General features: G+C 41.9%; 1 protein-coding gene across 2 annotated transcripts in view; it reads left to right on the plus strand.

Annotated features, from left to right (window-relative positions):
- The first annotated feature begins 5,782 nt into the window (after positions 1-5,782).
- LOC122928636 (excitatory amino acid transporter 2-like) overlaps positions 5,783-19,146 on the plus strand; it is a 201,368-nt gene continuing 188,004 nt past the window's right edge. The window contains exon 1 of one of the 2 annotated variants that reach the window (XM_044281675.1): positions 5,783-5,830. The gene's annotated coding sequence lies outside the window, so the exon portion shown is untranslated. Of the gene's footprint in view, positions 5,831-6,410; positions 6,500-19,146 lie in introns of those variants that run through there. The other variant, XM_044281674.1, reaches the window with a different exon arrangement.

The raw sequence follows: 19,146 nt of genomic DNA on the forward strand, positions 1-19,146 counted from the left end.
CGCCTGTCCTCAGCCAATGTGGACAAGCTGACGTTCACAAAAATGAACCAGGCATGGATCCCACAGGACCTGTCTATCCCTTGTGCAGATTAGACATTTATAACTACCTCCCCTTAACAATATATTCTTCTACTCCAGGGCACTTCTTCATTCAATCCTCTTTTTTTAATTTTACCATTATATTGCAGGGCTAACCCAAAGTTGAATGAACCTTTCCTCCGTCTGGGTGCCAGGGGCCTAAATATCGTAAGCTGGCCTGTTCCAGTGGTGGGTGACATGAAGCCTGATTCTCTGCTATGGGACCTCTCTCCTCTGTCTGGGTGCCGGGGCCTAAATATCTGACAGTGGCCTGTTCCAGTGGTGGGTTACATGAAGCCTGATTCTCTGCTATGGGACCTCTCTCCTCTGTCTGGGTGCCGGGGCCTAAATATCTCACAGTGGCCTTTTCCAGTGGTGGGTGACATGAAGCCATATTCTCTGCTATGACATGAAGCCTGATTCTCTGCTATGGGACCTCTCTCCTCTGTCTGGGTGCCGGGGCCTAAACATCTCACAGTGGCCTGTTCCAGTGGTGGGTGACATGAAGCCTGATTCTCTGCTATGACATGAAGCCTGATTCTCTGCTATGGGATCTCTCTCCTCTGTCTGGGTGCCGGGGCCTAAATATCTCACAGTGGCCTGTTCCAGTGGTGGGTGACATGAAGCCTGATTCTCTGCTATGACATGAAGCCTGATTCTCTGCTATGGGACCTCTCTCCTCTGTCTGGGTGCCGGGGCCTAAATATCTCACAGTGGCCTGTTCCAGTGGTGGGTGACATGAAGCCTGATTCTCTGCTATGGGACCTCTCTCCTCTGTCTGGGTGCCGGGGCCTAAATATCTGACAGTGTCCTGTTCCAGTGGTGGGTGACATGAAGCCTGATTCTCTGCTATGACATGAAGCCTGATTCTCTGCTATGGGACCTCTCTCCTCTGTCTGGGTGCCGGGGCCTAAATAGCTGACAGTGGCCTGTTCCAGTGGTGGGTGACATGAAGCCTGATTCTCTGCTATGACATGAAGCCTGATTCTCTGCTATGGGACCCCTCTCCTCTGTCTGGGTGCCGGGGCCTAAATATCTGACAGTGGCCTGTTGTAGTGGTGGGTGACATGAAGCCTGATTCTCTGCTATGGGACCCCTCTCCTCTGTCTGGGTGCCGGAGCCTAAATATCTCACAGTGGCCTGTTCGAGTGGTGGGTGACATGAAGCTTGATTCTCTGCTATGGGACCTCTCCCCAATTGATATTGGTTAATTTTATTTTTATTCATTTCCCTATCCACATTTGTTTGCAGATTTTCCTACATTTTGCTGCCTTTTGCAGCCCTCTAGCCCTTTCCTGGGCTATTTTACAGCCTTTTTAGTGCCGACTCCCCATTGACTTCAATGGGGTTCGGGGCGAAGTTCGGGTCGAGTTCGGATCCCGAACCCGAACATTTTCGGGAAGTTCGGCCTATCTTCTCGAACCCGAACATCTAGGTGTTCGCTCAACTCTAGCAGGGAGGAATCATGACTTTAGATGGTAAAAATTACGAATATTCTAAAAACAAATATATAGCACTATATAGAATATATTTGTTTTTTAGAATATTCAAAATATTCTAAAACAAGAATATATAGCAATATAGCGAATATTCGAAAAAAATAAACGAATATAGAGCAATTTAGCTAATATATTGCTATAATCATTTTTTTAATAGTTGTAATTTTTTTCTAATCTGGACTTTTGAAAAATTTGCAATATAAATTCACATCACGAAAATTTGCAATCAACACTACTCCTAAAGTTAAAGATACTGCAGCCTTCTCATTGGCCCACAAGCTAGAAGCAGGGAGGGATCTTGTGTACTGAAAAAAATCTCGAATACTCGAAATTAGGAATATATATCACTATATTCTAAATATTAAAAAATTCTCGAAGTGCCTATATTCGCGATAAAAATTATCAATTTGAATATTCGTGATCAACACTACTTTCCAATGCCCCGGGAACATTCCAGCGGCTGATGGAGCACTGCCTGGGAGTTCTCAACTTCGAGTCAGTATTGATATACCTGGACAACATACAGGGAGTCCAGAATTATTAGGCAAGTTGTATTTTTGAGGATTAATTTTATTATTGAACAACAACCATGCTCTCAATGAACCCAAAAAACTCATTACTATCAAAGCTGAATATTTTTGGAAGTAGTTTTTAGTTTGTTTTTAGTTTTAGCTATTTTAGGGGGATATCTGTGTGTGCAGGTGACTATTACTGTACATAATTATTAGGCAACTTAACAAAAACCAAATATATACCCATTTCAATTATTTATTTTTACCAGTGAAACCAATATAACATCTCAACATTCACAAATATACATTTCTGACATTCAAAAACAAAACAAAAACAAATCAGTGACCAATATAGCCACCTTTCTTTGCAAGGACACTCAAAAGCCTGCCATCCATGGATTCTGTCAGTGTTTTGATCTGTTCACCATCAACATTGCGTGCAGCAGCAACCACAGCCTCCCAGACACTGTTCAGAGAGGTGTACTGTTTTCCCTCCTTGTAAATCTCACATTTGATGATGGACCACAGGTTCTCAATGGGGTTCAGATCAGGTGAACAAGGAGGCCATGTCATTAGATTTTCTTCTTTTATACCCTTTCTTGCCAGCCACGTTGTGGAGTACTTGGACGCGTGTGATGGAGCATTGTCCTGCATGAAAATCATGTTTTTTTTACCTTGCAGACTTCTTCCTGTACCACTGCTTGAAGAAGGTGTCTTCCAGAAACTGGCAGTAGCACTGGGAGTTGAGCTTGACTCCATCCTCAACCCAAAAAGGCCCCACAAGCTCATCTTTGATGATACCAGCCCAAACCAGTACTCCACCTCCACCTTGCTGGCGTCTGAGTCGGACTGGAGCTCTCTGCCCTTTACCAATCCAGCCATCTGGCCCATCAAGACTCACTCTCATTTCATCAGTCCATAAAACCTTAGAAAAATCAGTCTTGAGATATTTCTTGGCCCAGTCTTGACGTTTCAGCTTGTGTGTCTTGTTCAGTGGTGGTCGTCTTTCAGCCTTTCTTAACTTGGCCATGTCTCTGAGTATTGCACACCTTGTGCTTTTGGGCACTCCAGTGATGTTGCAGCTCTGAAATATGGCCAAACTGGTGGCAAGTGGCATCTTGGCAGCTGCACGCTTGACTTTTCTCAGTTCATGGGCAGTTATTTTGCGCCTTGGTTTTTCCACGCGCTTCTTGCGACCCTGTTGACTATTTTGAATGAAACTCTTGAGTGTTCGATGATCACGCTTCAGAAGCTTTGCAATTTTAAGAGTGCTGCATCCCTCTGCAAGATATCTCACTATTTTTGACTTTTCTGAGCCTGTCAAGTCCTTCTTTTGACCCATTTTGCCAAAGGAAAGGTTGCCTAATAATTATGCACACCTGATATAGGGTGTTGATGTCATTAGACCTCAGCTTTGCGGAGTACCTGATAGGTGCAGAGGTGACCGTGATGACGGACAACAACCCGATAGCACATCTGGAGAATGCCAAACTCAGTGTGTTTGAAGAGGTGGTTGGCTTGCCTTTCTAAGTACCAATACCGTATACAGTTTCGGTTAGGTAGGGAGAACAGCAACGCTGACGCACTCTACCGAGTCCCTGTAGGTTTGTCGGCTCAGAGTTCTGATGAGGAGCTGGAGGACACTGAAACTCCTGACCTTGGTCGATTACCCATGTTCCAGGACGAGGCACATTCAAGTGGGGTGGCGTCCGGGATGTCCCTGGTGCTGGGAAATACATTGGCTGATTGGGAGAGAATCCAGAATGGCTGCCCGGACTTGTGGGAAGTGAAAGAATGGTTCGGGCTAAGATCTGGCTACATCCAGAAGAGCGAGCCCGTCTGACCCCAGACAGCCAAAAGTTGTTGAGGCAGTGGGACAAGTTGACTGTTATCCAGGGCCTCCTGTGCCATATACTTACAGTCGAAGCTGCAGTACCGACAACAGATTGTCGTCCCCATGTCATTGGGACCGGAAGCCGCCAGGGAAGCCCATGAAAAAGGAGGCCATTTCGGGAGTGACAAAACGTTCAAGTGGCTCCAACAGCTGGTATACTGTCCAGATCTGGCCATCTGGACCTCAACGCCCCGGGAGCTTCTGATGATTGATTATATGCAGATTGGATACTCTACCTCGGGACACTCGTACTGTCTAGTCATGGCAGATCACTTCACAAAGTATGTAGTGGCTGTACCCACCAGAGACCAGACAGCAGAGTCCGCCGCTGAAGTGGTCTGAAAACACTTTATACAGGTGTTCAGGTGTCCACGGAGAATATATTCAGACCAGGGGGCGTGTTTTCAGGGTACTCTAATGAATGAACTGTACCAGCTGTATGGGATCAAACGTTCTCGTACTACCCCGTATCACCCCCAAGGAAACAGGGCATGCAAACGCTTTAACCACACCTTGCTCCAGATGCTGTGGTCTCTGGAGGATAGCCAAAAGGCTCGGTGGCCCGAATACCTACCTGAACTGATGTGGGCTTACAATAACACACAGTACCACCGGATACTTTCCATATATGCCGATGTTTGGGAGAGCCGCATGGGAGATTGAAGACCTCCACATGCCCGGCCCAATGGAGCCACCACCGAGAAGTACCACTGCATAGGTGCAAGAGAACTGCTGCTGGCTGAGAGCAATCCACAAGGTTGTGGGGGAGCGCCAGGAGCGCTAGTACACCCCAACCCAAGACCAGTGCAGAGGGATGGGTACACCCCAGTTGATCGGGTGATGGTCAAAGCCAAACGGCCGGCTGCGAAGTTGGATGGGCAGGTGAAAGGCATACACGGTCCCATACACGGTGAAAAGTAAGGTAGACCCTGCCATTCCGGTCTATGAGGTAGAGCAAGTAGGGACTGGGGGACGTTGTTGAGACGTTGTAATGATACAGTGTGCATGGAGGAGATGCCTCCTCACACTCAGAGTACAGAAGAAAGCCCCTCAGAGGAGGAGGAATGGTGGGTTGTCCCTGCCCAGGTATCCACAGAGGCCCCGGCTGTGGCCGGTTTGCCAACCAGAGAGAGTGCTGAACAAGTAGTAGCTCCTCCCCTGACAGATGTGCCTGATGTCCCCAGTACTTCTGAGCCCCTCCCTCTAAGAAGGTCAACATAGAACTAAACATACAATGCAACAGCACTCTGCAAACCAAATAAAGTGAAAAAATTTATTATATTGCTAATGCTATGCTTATAAATTAGAGATGCTTGGCAAATCATTTTGTACAAAATTATTTGAGCCCGTCTGCCACATGTCAAGGCGATCTCTGTAAGACGGAAACCTAACACTAAGTTCAACCTGTTATGTGCCATGACAGCGACCATGAAGTTCAAGGGGTTTAGGTTCCGCATGCATTTGGTTTATATCATTTTCGGTGCCAAAATGGCCTCCATTGAATCCAGGGACTACAAGTACCAACATGCATGCAGAGCAAACTAAGCTTTATACTCATGCCAATTTAAAATCAGCCTATGAGGCAAACAGGCTGATCAGGAGTGCACGACCAAATAGGAGAGTCAGCCACACCTCCAATACAAACTGCAAAGAGACATTGCATACTGAGAGAAATCTTCCATGACTACAAACCTGTTTAGTGTCTTCGTTCAGGAAGTAGCATTCAAACACGTGTTATCATACTGGTTATGTAAAGTGGTGGGAAATATTGCATAGAAGTGATACGTTTGTAAGCTGCTGTGCTGTACCGCAGACGGCCGTTCGTGTTCTGCAAAGGGTAATAACAGGTACGGTGGGACAGTTCTAGTTGTGTCGACAGTAGGCAAATTATGACAAACTTCCTCGGCATTCACCAGGGAGCATCTTGCTGTGCAGCACAGGGGTTCACAGCTGCGGCTGAGTACATGTAACCTTATTCTTTGTTCACTGCATTTTGGGGTTTCGTTTAATACCCTGATACAGTAAAAAGAAACCTGTTTCACAAAAGCTGGTGTCAAAGTTGCTTTTCTCGTTCGTGACTTCACTGTATCCTGGGGAGCCCACCCCGGTACACGGCTTACACAGGCAAACTCCAGGCAGATGTTGCTCTTGGCCATATATTAGGCTAGGTCTTCATGGCGACGTGTCATGTAATGGCAAGTCTCAAAAAAGTCATGGAACCAAAAACAACAGTCTGTTTATGAGGCAGCTATTTTAGAACTTTGGCTGTAAAAAAAAAAAAAAAAAAAAAACAGATTGCAGAATGTTTGTGAGCAAATAGCAGTCACACATAACTGGCATTGTAGTCTACGATGGCAAAGTTGAGCACGACTTGCAGCCAAATATCCAACAGTCATCTGACATCGGGACGAATTGTGGAGTGATACACGCCATAGCGCATAAGAAGAGGGGTGAGTGACCTGATCTGTAGTGGGACGCCATTACGGTCAGGGATACAAAAAGAGTGGACTAACGCAGTAAGTACCATCAATATACTGCATATATCATCCCTGGAAATAACATTACCCCGTATATCCGTACCAATATTGGTATACAGCACATTGAACATCAAATGAACTGCAATACAATTTAATGCTGTTTTACATCGCCAATTGATGTGGCAAATTTTCAAAGGAATTTTTTAATACATTATATGGATTCTGATTCATGAACTTTTAACACAGGATATGAATTTTTAGGAGTATATTAATTGCAACTTTTATGAGTATATCAATTGCCATTTTTCTACAATTTTGTTGAGTTATATATATGAATATTGTATAATGTTATTAAATAAATGTGTTGTACCCTACATGTAGCTACAGGTATTGAGTGCCCACTATATACTATATAAATATCCAACAGTGTTGGATTATTTGGACAGTTATGGCATGGTGGCGGAAGGTTACATTTAACAACTTAATCTCATTGACTATCTTTAAAGGCAATATCACAAGGTCACAACACTGCGCTCTTTGTTGGGTGACACATATAGCCCCTACAGGGCCTTTTAGCATTAGCCTTAAAGGGATGTCATTTGACTTTTTTTCTTCTAGAACCAGAGCAGTTCCACTCTAGGATTGAGCCTTATTCTCATTCAAGTAGAGGAGGCTGAGATACAATATCAGACACAACCCATGGACAAGAGTCCTGCTGTTTCTGGGAAAAGCAAATATTTTTGTTTATCCTAAAACAACCAATTTTATTAAACATGCAAACAAACAATACCATCTTTTTAGATTACTTGTTTTCATAATTCTGAGCATAAACAGGTATATTATGACATGTATGGACAGGGTATGGTATATGTTTTAATTGATTAGATAAATAATTCATTAGCCACTACACAATTATCTAAATACATCTAATTAAAAAAGAAAAAAAAAGAAAAAAAAAAGGCTACAAAATATGTACTCAGTATGTAAATAACTTGATTCACCAGAGAAGTCAGGTCTGAACTTCCTGGTAAGGAGATCCCATCATGCCCAGAGCTTTCCAATCACCCTTCACAGCTGTGAGATTTTGCTAGTTTTTCGATTGAAACAGATAAAACAGTTCTGGTGATCCTGTTTAAGGACACGTCTACTTTGGGCCTTTAGGACTGACTTTAATTGACACAAATTCCCTATTTTGCTCATATTTGGACGTAATACATACAGTACAAATAATATATTTATTCTACAGGTACAGTGATACCAAATAATTTATATTGCTTTAAACCTACTTTGTGTTGTAATTACTTTGGAAGGTTTTTGTTCATTCATGCAATTCTGAGTATTTTTTTAGTGATGCATTGTACTTCAATTTAGTGTTAAATTTGGATTTATATGCTTTTAAAACAGTGATACTTCACAAAATATGTATTAACATTTACTGTATGTCTACTTTATGTTGGCATCATTTTTTAAATGCCATTAATTTTTTTTAGGATGTAAGAAGGATTGGAATTTTAAGAGCAATTTTTCCAATTTTCAAGATTTTTCTAAGGACCAATTTGGTTCTGAAGTCACTTTGAGTGGCCTCCTTAGTAGAAACTACCCATAAATATACTCCTCAAATTATTCAAATCAGATTTTAGAAACTTTTTAACCCTTTAGCTGTTCCACGGGAAAGCAAAATGGAGGTGAAATTTCAAATTTTAATATATATATATTTTTACAGAATTTCCATTTTAATAAATGTTCCTGTAACACAGAAAGGGTTAATAACATAACAGCATGACAACAGTATTTACTAGCCCATGTGTAGTCGTAAGCTGCTGTATGACCATATGGCAGGGTTAAAAAGGGACAGATTTAGCTGGAATAATATTTGGGTGCTATATCGCTTTTGAAAGATCCTCAGGTACAACTATAGTGAAACCCCCCCCCCCCCCCAAATTACTCCATTTTGAAAACTGTACCCCCCCAAAGAATTTTTTAAGGGGTGTAGTGAGTGTTGGCTGTAAAAATGAAAAATTACATTTTTACAAAAAAAGTCACTTTATGCCCAATTTTTTTTATTTTCAATTTTCCAAACAGCAACAGAAGAAAATCACTCCATAATTTATTACCCATTTTCTGCTGAATATGGTAACACCACATATGTGGTTGTAAACTGCTGTAAAGGCAAACTACAGGAGTCAGAAGGGAAGGAGTGCCATATGTTCTTTGGAGGGCAGATTTTGATTTTGCAGATGGTGCAAAATGAAAATTGCAATGTTTCCACATATTTGCCATTTCAGTGCCCAATATGTTGTGACCAGTGCATGCCAAAAGTCACCCATCTTATTATTATGCTGTGTTTCCCAGCTTTAGAAACACCCTACATGTGACCCTTATCTTTTGCCTGAACATGCAACAGGGCTCAAAAGTAAAAGCTCATCATGCAAATTTGAGGCCCAATGTGGTGATGTACACATTTTCACAACTGTAGGGACTTTTGGGTGAAATAAATTAAACCTATGAGTAATTACCCCATTTTGGAAGCTATACCCCCTGAAGGTATTTAATGAGAGGTGCAGTAAGCATTTTGACCCCACAGGTGTTTTGCAAAAATGAATGCACAACAGATGCTGTAACGTGTAAATTGCAATGCCCAATATGTTCTGCCCATCATGTGCCAATGTGAAAAGTAAGCCCTCTAATTATTAAGTTACATTCACAGGATCTTAGTGTTTTGCGATCTACAAAATGTGGATCCGTAAAATAACCAGCCATGTGCATACCACATCACAGTGTGGCCACATTGACTTCAATGGGTCTGTGATCCACAATTTGCAAATTCGCCTCACTAATGTGGAAGCACACATTTATAAATGTGGAGGTAAACTGCTGTTTGGGTACTCTGTAGGATTCTGAAGGAAAATACTTCTATACAGTGCAGATTTTGATGGATTGTTTTATGGGTACCATGTTGCTGTCGCCCTGCCTTTGGGGTACGGAAGTACGTTTATTTTCTGAGAACCATGTTTTAGATTTTTCTCTCACTGGAGCTGTGCGAGGGCGTATTTTATGTGGTTTAAGTTGCCATTATCATTAGTACTATTTTAGTCTACATACAACTTTTTAATTGCTTTTTATTTTGCTTTTTTGGAAGCAGGATGAAAAAAATCCAGCAATTAAGCCATTGCTTTTTGGTTTGTGGGGAAAACAACATGTTAACTTTATTGTGCTGGTCAGTGTGATTACAGAGATACCAGATATATACAGGCTGGGACTGGCCGACAGGGGTACAGGTGAATCCCCCGGTGGGCCCCTGAGCAAGGTGGGCCCCTAATCTCCCACATCCTGCACAAGAGGCATATAACACAGTAGACTTACTGCACTACATACATATAGTCAACGTACAGCACCTCAACCTAAAAAAACTTGATAGATTAATAAAAAAACTCCCCAGTTTATTATTATGAACACAATCAGAGCTGAGATGACTTCTAGGTATAGAGGAAAGCCATCAGTGTCCTCTTCTCAAAGTTGCTGCAGGGACCCCCATATTCAATAATCTGGTAGCATCTTGCTGCTGTGTGAGCAGGTAATATCTGTCTGTATCCGTACGGTGGGCCCCCAAAATAAATTTTACTGGTGGGCCCTAAGCACCCCAGTCTGACACTGGATATATACACTGCCTGTCCCAAAAAAAAGTTGCCACCTAGATTTAAGTAAGCAAATAGGTATGAGCCTCCTATTGGATAATTACTGCATGGGCTATTATCTTTCAGCTGGCAACAAGTTATTTAACTCCATCTGGTGCAATGAGTTGCTTCTCATTTCTTAAACAACCATGTCGAAATACACATCTTGCGGTCGTGGAAAAGATGTTAGTCTGTTTGAGAAGGGTCAAATCATTAGCATGCATCAAGCTGAGAAAACATCTAAGGAGATTGCAGAAACTACTAAAATTGGGTTAAGAACTGTCCTACGCATAGTGGGGACCCATCGTATTCGAGGAAGAAATGTGGCAGGGAAAAAATCCTGAATGATCGTGATTGGCAATCAGTTAAACGTTTGGTGAAATCAAATCAAAGTAAAACAACAGTACAACTCAGGGCTATGTTTAATAGTGAAAGTAAGAGCATTTCCAGGCGCACAGTGCGAAGGGAACTCAAGGGATTGAGACTGAACAGCTGTAAAACCACTAATCAGTCTAATCAGTAAGGCAAACTAGAAAAAAGGCTTCAATTTGCTACGTAGCATATAGATTGGACTCTGGAGCAATGGAGGAAGGTCATGTGGTCTGATGAGTCCAGATTTTCCCTGTTCCAGAGTGATGGGCGCATCAGGGTAAGAGAGGCAGAAGAAGTGATGCACCCATCATGCCTAATGCCCACTGTACAAGCCTGTGGAGGCAGTGCTATGATTTGAGGTGGCTGTAGTTGGTCAGGTCAAGGTTCAGCAACAGTATGTGCTCCAAAAATGAGGACAGCTGACTACCTGGACATACTGAATGACCAGGTTATTCCATCAATGGATTTTTTCTTCCCTAATGGCACAGGCATATTCCAAGATGACAATGCCAGGATTCATCGGGCTGAAATTGTGAAAGAGTGGTTCAGGGAGCATGAGACATCATTTTCACACATGGTGGGGACATCATTATTTTTTTTTGGGTAGCAACCTTTTTTTTGTACAGGCAGTGTATATATATATATATATATATATATATATATATATATACAGTACAGACCAAAAGTTTGGACACACCTTCTTATTCAAAGAGTTTTCTTTATTTTCATCACTATGAAAATTGTAGATTCACACTGAAGGCATCAAAACTGCAATTTGCGGAAGCATGAGAGAGCGTCTGACGTAGGACGCTAGGGCTCCGCCTCCGCTTCTTCCCCTGCCTCTGCCCCGCCGCCGCTCGCTGGCAGCCCGTACCGCCGGAACAGCTGAACAGCTGAACAGCTGATGGGCCGGGAGTCCGAAACGCCGCAATGCTGAGGCCGCCCTGTTTTTGATGCCGGTGCTGGTATCCTGACCCCCGCTCCGCGATGCAAGGAGTCGCCAGGTGGTGAGTCGCCACATCGGCTGTGTTGTGGAAGAGAATAATGAGTGGAGGAGCTGGCGTGCTGGAAAAAAAAAAGGTGCTCGGGATGCTGCCATTTTAGCCTGCTGTTGAGCCTGTAGTGGATCCCTGTTGCCCTTGTGGGAGAGGTTGACCCGGATGACCTGGATTGTACTATCTGACCACAGTGTCGAACGACAGGTCCTTTAAACTTGGACACAGGACCATCAGGGGTGATTAACTCGGGGGGTAGAGTTTGTATTGCCTCCTACCGCAACCCATGCTCAGTTTTTGCCCTTAGGTCTGCCCCCACTGTGAAGGTGTATAAGTAGTAGGGGTGATATCCCCGGTGATGGCAGCTGATAGAGGGTTTGTTTTCCACGGTGACTGTGGTTGTGCGGATGGGTATGCGGTCTGAGGCTATTGCGGACTGAAGGAAAAACGATATATAACCCTGTCTTCACCCAGGTTTCATAATTAACGATATTGTCTCTCCCCGATTCAATGAACTAACTACCTGTACCTTCCGATACGCCTGGACCTTATGCCCTGTGTTACAACTCCGCAAGGAATCCACCTCTCCCGGTCAAAGTCCTGATTAACATTACTAACATCACTAACGTTTCCCCCTTTTGAACTGATTTTCTCACTATTGGATTGATTTTGAACTGATCTTCTCATTATTGGATTAACTTTCCGTGTTTAAAATGATTCAAATATGGAAATAATTTATTGTCTATATTCTGATTGTGATTAACTTAAGAAGGGGGGCTATATCTGTTTCCTTCGGGTTTTTAAACCGCCCTGGTATTGAGAGAGGGAGGGAGAAGGAAAAAGGGAAAGAAGAGAAAAGGGGGGAGGGAAAAAAGGGAAAAAAGAGAAAAAAAAAAAAAAAAGTGGAGAATTGAAATGCCGTCTAAGAAAAGGGAGGAACCGCGTGGCCCTGCGGGAAGCACCGCTAGGAGATCAGCCGTAGGTTTGGAAAGTGGGTCTAAACAATCGGGCCTAAATAAATACCTGGTCCCGAACTCACCAGGGCCAAGATCCCCACAAAAAGAAAAAACTGTGGATTCCAGACCGCAGGGTCCAACGCATGAGACGTCAGTTGAAGGGGGAGAGGGAGAGAGGGGAACCCCAGTGACATATACAGAAACAGATGTAAAAATGGTGCAGGATATACTCTGTACGGTTTCACGGATGGAAAATTTAATGGGTAATCTGGTAACCCAGCTTGGGGCAGTACAGACAGATGTTATGGTTATACGAGCGGAGATGGAAAAAGTAAGGCAGCGGTTGCAAGAGATGGAAAAAAAGATCCCCCCCCTAGAGAAATCCGTTCAGAAATTAGAGAAGGAAGTGACATCTTTAAAACAGATAAACGTTAAGATGGAACAAAAATTGGTAGACCAGGAGGATAGATCAAGAAGGTCAAATATAAGATGTGTGGGGATTCCAGAGCGAGCGGAGGGAGAAAACTGTACTGATTTTATGGAGAGATGGTTAAGGGAAAACAGTAGAGAAGGCACTCTTTCTCCCCTGTTTTCCATCGAAAGAGCACATAGGGTCCCCACAAAAAACAGGGTGCCAGGAGATTATCCTAGACCGATACTGGTGAAATGCCTACTATCCAAGGACCGAGATGGAATATTAGCCGACGCTAGAACCTCGGAAAGATACTATATACAGGGGGTAAAGATTAAACTTTTTCCAGATTATTCATTTAGTACTAATGCACAAAGAAGAGAGTTTATATCGGTAAAAAAAAGACTAAGGGAGGCAGGTATAAAGTATAGTCTATTCTTTCCAGCAAAACTAAGGGTGGAACATAATGGCAAGTTCATTTTCTTTCAGACTCCGGAGGAAGTTAGCGAATGGGCGGACGGGGAGGGTCTTTGAGGCTGGGGGGGGAGGTGGTGATAGGAGCCAATATGCTAAGATATGGAGTCGCCCGGACTGCCGACCAGCAGAAGGGGGGACTACTTGGATGGGAGGGTATATGGAGGGTTTGGGGGGGCGGGGCGTGGAGAGAGAATTCTTTTTTTTTTTTTTTTTTTTTTCTCCCCTTCCTGGATAGATGGTTAGGGTCCTTTCATTGAACGTGAGAGGGCTCCGTGAGAGGGTTAAAAGGTTTGCTATCCTTGAGTGGATCAAGAGGTTTCTGCCAGCCGTCGTCTGCCTCCAGGAGACACATTTAGAAAAAGAATCAGTAAGGTGGTTGGAGAGGAGATGGATGGTGGCAGGATATCATTCGGTATATACTACCTATTCTAGAGGGGTCTCGATTCTGATACATAACAAGATTAAATTTGAGGCTCTGGCATGTGAGGCCGACGATTGTGGCAGGTGCCTCTTTCTACATTGCTATGTAGAGGGGAGAAAAACCGTACTCGCAAATATATATATTCCACCACCATATAAATCAGATGTTTTGTACCAATTGTATAGATTTATGTTGAACAAACAGGAATGTATGTTGATTGCGGTCGGCAACTATAACGCGGTTATGGATCCACCCAGGGATAGGATGTCTAGTAGAAGGGGAGGAGCACAAAATGTAGAGTTATGTAAATTAGTATATGAATTTAATTGGGTAGATGTCTGGCGGGTGCAGAACCCGGATGAAATTAATTATTCTTGCTACTCAAAAACACACCAAACCTGGTCGAGAATAGATATGATTCTGGGAAATAAAAATCAAATATCTCAAAATAGGATTAGGATAAAGTATATACCCATGGCTTTATCGGACCATAGTGCAATGGTAATGGAGTTGGATCTGAATAAAAATAATACCTTGCCGTTGTTTAAGTTTAACCCCCATTGGCTATTATTAATCTCAGATAAAGAGAGTATAATAGAAGAGTTAAAACTTTTTTTCATGGAAAATAATGGTTCTGCCGGTAGACTTGTGGTCTGGGACACTTCTAAGGCATTTTTGAGGGGATTACTGTTCAAAAAAGTAAACTACTGGAAAAAAAATACTAGAGAGAACGGGAAGGTATTGGAAAAAAAAACTACAAGAGGCTGGAATGGTATGTATGAGATACCCTACTGTACTTAATAAGAGAGTTTGGGAGGAAGAACAAGAAAAGTTGAGGTTATATCAATTAGAAAAAAGTAGGAAAGAATTGCTCCTTCAGGGGATTAAGTTGGCCACGGAGGGTGAAAAGGTCGGTAAAATATTAGCAAATATAGTGAGAAATCAAAAAGGGAAATCATGGATCGGCGCGATTAAAGATAAAACGGGAAAATTACTCACCGTACCTGAAGATATAAAAAAAGTGTTTGGGGACTATTTCCAAGAGCTATATAAGTCCAGAGTACAATACTCAAAACAAGAGTTAGATTCCTATTTAGATAAGATTGCTTTTAATAGGATATCTGAGGTTCAAAAATAATTTTTGGAAAAAGAAATAACGGTGGCAGATATAAATTCAGCTCTGGGTAAGGTTAAACCCGAGAAAACACCAGGTGGAGATGGGCTCCCCTTTGAAATATATAAAACCTTCTCACAGGTATTAGTTCCAGAATTAAAAATAACACTGGACGAGGCTCGAAAATTAGGTGACCTACCGAGTTCTATGAAGGAAGCAATTATTACATTAATCTTAAAAAAGGGGAAGGAACAAACAGACCCCGGCTCATATAGGCCTATATCCCTTTTGAATACGGATGCGAAAATTTTGGCAAAAGTTTTAGCAGACAGGCTCTCTAGGGTTATTAAAGAAATAATAAATAAAGATCAGACAGGTTTTATACCGGGTAGAACAATATACTCCAACATAAGAAGGCTATTCCTTAATATTGAAGCTAATAGATCAGACGCAGGGGAAAAAGCGATACTCTCATTGGATGCCCAAAAGGCATTTGATTGCATTGAATGGGAGTATCTATGGGCAGTATTAAGGAGATTTGGCATAGGGGAAGGATTTATAGGGTGGATTCAGCTAATTTATCGTAACCCTAGGGCTAGAGTGGTTGTGGATGGGAGCCTATCCCCCCCGTTTGCCCTATCACGTGGCACAAGGCAGGGATGCCCTCTCTCCCCATTGCTATTTGCAATTGCAATTGAACCCTTGGCAAATATAATAAGAAATGATAGGGAGATTAAAAGTTTTACATATGTGGGTGGAGAAGAAAAATTGTTGATGTATGCAGATGATATTTTACTTTTTTTGCAAAACACTGGGGAACAGTTTAACAAAATAGTAGAGATAATAGATAAGTTCGTTTTTTTTTCCGGTTTAAACATTAATTGGGGTAAATCACACATGTTATTATTAGAAGAGGGGCAACTACAGAGAGACACGGGTGCACGTTTTAAAAAGGCACGAAAATTTTAAATATCTCGGTATACAAATCTCCAGAAACATAGAAGAATATGAAAAATTAAATGTTCTCCCCTTAATAAAAGAATTAAGAACTAAAATACACATATGGAAAAGATTACCATTGTCAATGCAGGGCAGGGTAAATTTAATAAAAATGGTCTTCCTCCCAAAGATACTTTATGTATTGCAAAATGCCCCAGTAAGAATACCACAAAATACTTTTAAACTATTTGATAGACTAATGGGGGATTTTATGTGGAAGGGTGCGATTCCTCGGATAAAGAAGGAAGTCCTTCAGCTCCCAGTGAAAGAAGGAGGACTAGCGCTTCCTAATCTATTTTTCTACTATTTAATAACACAATACGGGAATATAAAGGATAGTTTAGATAGTCAGATGGGTAGACAAGAATTAAATAGATGGGGATGGAAAGAAAAATTTAATCACTTAGAGGTGTTGGAGTCAGGTTTTTTTGGGAAAAAAAATACTAGTAATAGGATATTTAATTTGCTAGAATACGTATGGGGGGAAATTAAGAAGATATTGGAGATTAAAGGGTTTTTGAAGTATACACCGATATGGAAAAATCTTAATTTAAAGGAATTGGAAACAATAAGGGATTATATAGATTGGGAAAAAAAAGGAGTGAAATATCTAGAACAGATTTTCGAGGGAGATAAGCTGAAGGACTTTAATATAATGGTGTCGGAATTCGGGATCCCCCATAGTGACATGTATAAATATTTCCAGCTTAGGAATGCATTGCGGATAGTGGTACAGGAGGATAGGTACCGAAGGGAAACATCAGATATGTTGGACAAGTTTATTGTAGCAGGGGAAGGAGGTGGAATAACTGCAAAGAGATATAGGATCCTGATGGAGGAAAAAAGAAAAACAATTACAATGCTTGCCGTGAAGAAATGGCAGAAAGACCTAGATTCCTTTACAGAGGAAAAATGGAGAGATGCCCTTAGAAATTATGCGACAATTTCGGATAGGGGTTCGCATAAGATCTCACAATTCTTTATAATACATAGATTACATCGATCTCCATGGATGCTAAAAAGAATGGGGGTGAGACCAACAGATAAATGTTCAAAATGTTGGGAGGAGAGAGCTGATTTGATACACTGTTTTTGGAGGTGTCCCAAGCTTCATAGATATTGGACAGAAATTATGGAAACTGTGTTTTTGCTACTGAAGGTCCGATTGCCAAATGACCCAGTAATTTGTATTTTAGGGGCAACTGAACATTTGAAATTAAATAAAAATATACAATTGGTTTTGAATAAAGTATTATTTCAGGCTAGAATCCTTATACTTAGGAAATGGATAAAGGTAGATCCACCGACGGTGGGACAGTGGAGGAAATCAATAGACAATCTAATTAAAGAAGAACGTGGGACGAAGAATTATACCAAAAAGTCATCAAATCTCGACCAGGTGTGGAAAAATTGGGTACTTTATTTATTTATTTATTTTTTTATTATTTATTTTTCTCTCTCTACGTGGAGGGAAATGGGAGGGCGGGTGATGGGAGGTGGTTGGGAATGGGGAGAAAGAAAGAAAAAAATGAAAGATGAACAGTAATTATCATCTGTTAATAATTTTTTCACGTATTGTTGGGGTAATGTTTTTCTACGGATGTATTTATTGTACGAAATCGAAATAAAGATATATAAAAAAAAAAAAAGAAGGCATCAAAACTATGAATTAACACGTGGAATTATATACATAACAAAACAGTGTGAAACAACAGAAAATATGTCATATTCTAGGTTCTTCAAAGTAGCCACCTTTTGCTTTGATTACTGCTTTGCACACTCTTGGCATTCTCTTGATGAGCTTCAAGAGGTAGTCACCTGAAATGGTCTTCCAACAGTCTTGAAGGAGTTCCCAGAAATGCTTAGCACTTGTTGACCCTTTTGCCTTCACTCTGTGGTCCAGCTCACCCCAAACCATCTCGATTGGGTTCAGGTCCGGTGAATGTGGAGGCACAGCACCCCATCACTCTCCTTCATGGTCAAATAGCCCTTACACAGCCTGGAGGTGTGTTTGGGGTCATTGTCCTGATGAAAAATAAATGATGGTCCAACTAAACGCAAACCGGATGGAATAGCATGCCGCTGCAAGATGCTGTGGTAGCCATGCTGGTTCAGTATGCCTTCAATTTTGAATAAATCCCCAACAGTGTCACCAGCAAAGCACCCCCACACCATCACACCTCCTCCTCCATGCTTCACGGTGGGAACCAGGCATGTAGTCCATCCGTTCACCTTTTCTGCGTCGCACAAAGACACAGTGGTTGGAACCAAAGATCTCAAATTTGGACTCATCAGACCAAAGCACAGATTTCCACTGGTCTAATGTCCATTCCTTGTCTTTTTTAGCCCAAACAAGTCTCTTCTGCTTGTTGCCTGTCCTTAGCAGTGGTTTCCTAGCAGATATTCTACCATGAAGACCTAATTCACACAGTCTCCTCTTAACAGTTGTTTTAGAGATGTGTCTGCTGCTAGAACTCTGTGTGGCATTGACCTGGTCTCTAATCTGAGCTGCTGTTAACCTGCGATTTCTGAGGCTGGTGACTCGGATGAACTTATCCTCTGCAGCAGAGGTGACTCTTGGTCTTCCTTTCCTGGGGTGGTCCGCATGTGAGACAGTTTCTTTGTAGCGCTTGATGGTTTTTGTGACTGCACTTGGGGACACTTTCAAAGTTTTCCCAATTTTTTGGACTGACTGACCTTCATTTCTTAAAGTAATGATGACCACTCGTTTTTCTTTACTTAGCTGCTTTTTTCTTGCCATAATACAAATTCTAACAGTCTATTCAGTAGGACTATCAGCTGTGTATCCACCTGACTTCTCCACAACGCAACTGATGGTCCCAACCCCATTTATAAGGCAAGAAATCCCACTTATTAAACCTGACAGGGCACACCTGTGAAGTGAAAACCATTTCAGGTGACTACCTCTTTAAGCTCATCAAGAGAATGCCAAGAGTGTGCAAAGCAGTAATCAAAGCAAAAGGTGGCTACTTTGAAGAACCTAGAATATGACATATTTTCAGTTGTTTCACACTTTTTTGTTATCTATATAATTCCACATGTGTTAATTCATAGTTTTGATGCCTTCAGTGTGAATCTACAATTTTCATAGTCATGAAAATAAAGAAAACTCTTTGAATGAGAAGGTGTGTCCAAACTTTTGGTCTGTACTGTACATACTAGCAGAACGACCCGGCTTCGCATGGGTACTTTTCATCTATTTCATTTCATGTTTGTGTGTGTCGTTAAAAGATATAAAGATATCG

The sequence above is a fragment of the Bufo gargarizans genome, chromosome 2 (genome assembly GCF_014858855.1).
Source record: "Bufo gargarizans isolate SCDJY-AF-19 chromosome 2, ASM1485885v1, whole genome shotgun sequence".
In the NCBI taxonomy this organism is placed as follows: domain Eukaryota; kingdom Metazoa; phylum Chordata; class Amphibia; order Anura; family Bufonidae; genus Bufo; species Bufo gargarizans.